Raw genomic sequence first — 2,665 nt, forward strand, 5'->3', positions numbered from 1 at the left:
TCTGTAGATGTCTGTTAGGTCCAGCTGCTCTAATGTGTTGTTCAGTGCTTCTGTCTCCTTACTTATTTTCTGTCTGGTTGATCTGTCCTTTGGAGTGAGTGGTGTGTTGAAGTGTCTTAGAATGAATGCATTGCATTCTATTTTCACTTTTAATTCTGTTAGTATTTATTTCACATATGTAGGTTCTCCTGCATTGTGTGTGTAATTCATGATGGTTGTATCTTCTTGTTGGATTGACCCCTTTATCATTATGTAATGTCTTTGTCTCTTGTTACTTTCTTTGTTTTGAAGTCTATTTTGTCTGATACAAGTACTGCAACTCTTCCTTTTTTCTCCCTATTACTTGCATGAAATATCTTTTTCCATCCCTTCACTTTTAGTCTGTGTATGTCTTTGGGTTTGACGTGAGTCTCTTGTAGGCAGCATATAGATGGGTCTTGTTTTTTATCCATTCAGTGACTCTATGTCTTTTGATTGATGCATTCAGGCCATTTAAATTTATGGTGATTATCAATGGGTATGTACTTACTGCCATTGTAGGCTTTAGATTCATGGTTACCAAAGGTTCAAGGTTAACTTCCTTACTATTTAAGATTCTCACTTAACTCACTTAGTATGCTATTACAAACACAATCTAAAGGTTCTTTTTTCCTCCTCCTTTTTCTTCCTCCTTCATTCTTTATATATTAGGTATCATATTCTGTACTTTTCTATCCCTTGATTGACTTAGGTGCTGGTTGATTTAATTTTGCATTTGCTTAGTAATTAACTGTTCTACTTTCTTTACTGTGGTTTTATTACCTCTGGTGACAGCTATTCAACCTTAGGAACACTTCCATCTATTGCAGTTCCTCCAAAATACACTGTAGAGACGACTTGTGGGAGGTAAATTCTCTCAGCTTTTGCTTATCTGGCAATTGTTTAATCCTTCCTTCAAATTTAAATGATAATCATGCTGGATAAAGTAATCTTGGTTCAAGGCCCTTCTGCTTCATTGCATTAAATACATCATGTAACTCTTCTGGCCTGTAAGGTTTCTGCTGAGAAGTCTGATGATAGCCTGATGGGCTTTCCTTTGTATGTGATCTTATTTCTCTCTCTGGCTGCTTTTAATAGTCTTTCCTTATCCTTGATCTTTGCCATTTTAATTATTATATGTCTTGGTATTGTCTTCCTTGGGTCCCTTGTGTTGGGAAATCTGTGCACCTCCATGGCCTGAGAGACTATTTCCTTCTCCAGATTGGGGAAGTTTTCAGCAATTACCTCCTCAGTGACACTTCCTATTCCTTTTTCTCTCTCTTCTTCTTCTGGTACCCCTATAATACTAGTATTTTTCTGTTTGGATTGGTCACACAGTTCTCTCAATATTCTTTCATTCTTAGAGATCCTTTTTTCTCTCTGTGCTTTAGCTTCTTTGATTCCTCTTCTCTAATTTCTATTTCATTTATTTTCACCTTCACCATATCTAATCTGCTTTTAAAACCTTCTATTGTATGTTTCATTTCTGATACTGTGTTCCGTAATGATTGAATCTCCAACCGGAATTCAATCCTGAGTTCTTGAATATTTTTCTGTACTTCCATGAGCATGTTTATGATTTTTATTTTGAAATCTCTTTCTGGAAGATTCATGAGATCTAGTTCATTTGACTCTTTGGTGTATTTATAATTTTGCTTTGAACCAGGTTCCTTTGACGTTTCATATTTGTATGTGGCGCCCTCTAGTGCCTAGAAGCTCTACTCTGTGGAGCTGCTCAGCCCCTGGAGTAATGTCAGGGGGTCACAGGGGAGTGGTGTTGGTGCCTGGGGGGAGGAAAGACCTGTTTCCTGCTTCCTGGCTGCTATGCCTGTCTCCACTGCCAGAACCAGTGGGCCAAGCACACAGGTATAAGCCTCTATGCTTTGCATTTGTAGCTTCTGTAGGCGAGTCTTCCCTCTGGGTGGCCTAACACCAGGGCAGGGTTTGCTGGTTTGCAAGCCAGGTGTGGACTGTCCAGGAGGAAGGTGCAGCAGGCTGCATATCACGGAGGGGGGCCTTGGAGCTGCGTAGCCAGCCAGGGGGCTGGAGCGCCTGAAGATCATGGAACTTCCCAACCTGCTGTGTGGAGTGCACCTGGACAATTTTGTCTACCTGTGCTTTCTTCTGAGCAGTAAGCTTTGTGCAATCCTTGCTCTTTTAGCAGCCCTTTCACTGTTAGGAAGTCTCTCAGACTTTCTTTTGTCCCAGAGCAGCCAGATATGGATCCCTGTTTCCCACAAGCAGCTAGAATCTCAGTTTCTGCACATACTCTGCCTGTCTTAGCTTTCCAACCCCCCTAATCATGAAAGCACCATGTAATGTAGATTTGTGCTCCCAGAGCAAATCTCCAGAGCTAGGTGTTCAGCAGTCCGAGGCCTCCACTCCCTCCCAGCTCCATTTTTCTTTTTCAAGCTGGTAAGCTGGCCCCACCGGGCCATGGCTTTGGTATGTTACCCTGTTCTGTGAGGTTTATTCTTTTCTCCAGGTGTATGCAGTCTGGCGCAGCCCTCTTTCCTGTTGCTCTTTCAGGATTAGTTTTATTGATTATATTTTCATATTATGTCCAGTTTTAGGAGGAAGCCACTGTCTCACCTCTCACACCACCATCTTTGATCTCCTCTCTGTGCCTAGGAATTTGTATTTTCAG

Source organism: Manis pentadactyla, chromosome 13 (assembly GCF_030020395.1).
Source record: "Manis pentadactyla isolate mManPen7 chromosome 13, mManPen7.hap1, whole genome shotgun sequence".
NCBI classification, from domain to species: Eukaryota; Metazoa; Chordata; class Mammalia; order Pholidota; family Manidae; genus Manis; species Manis pentadactyla.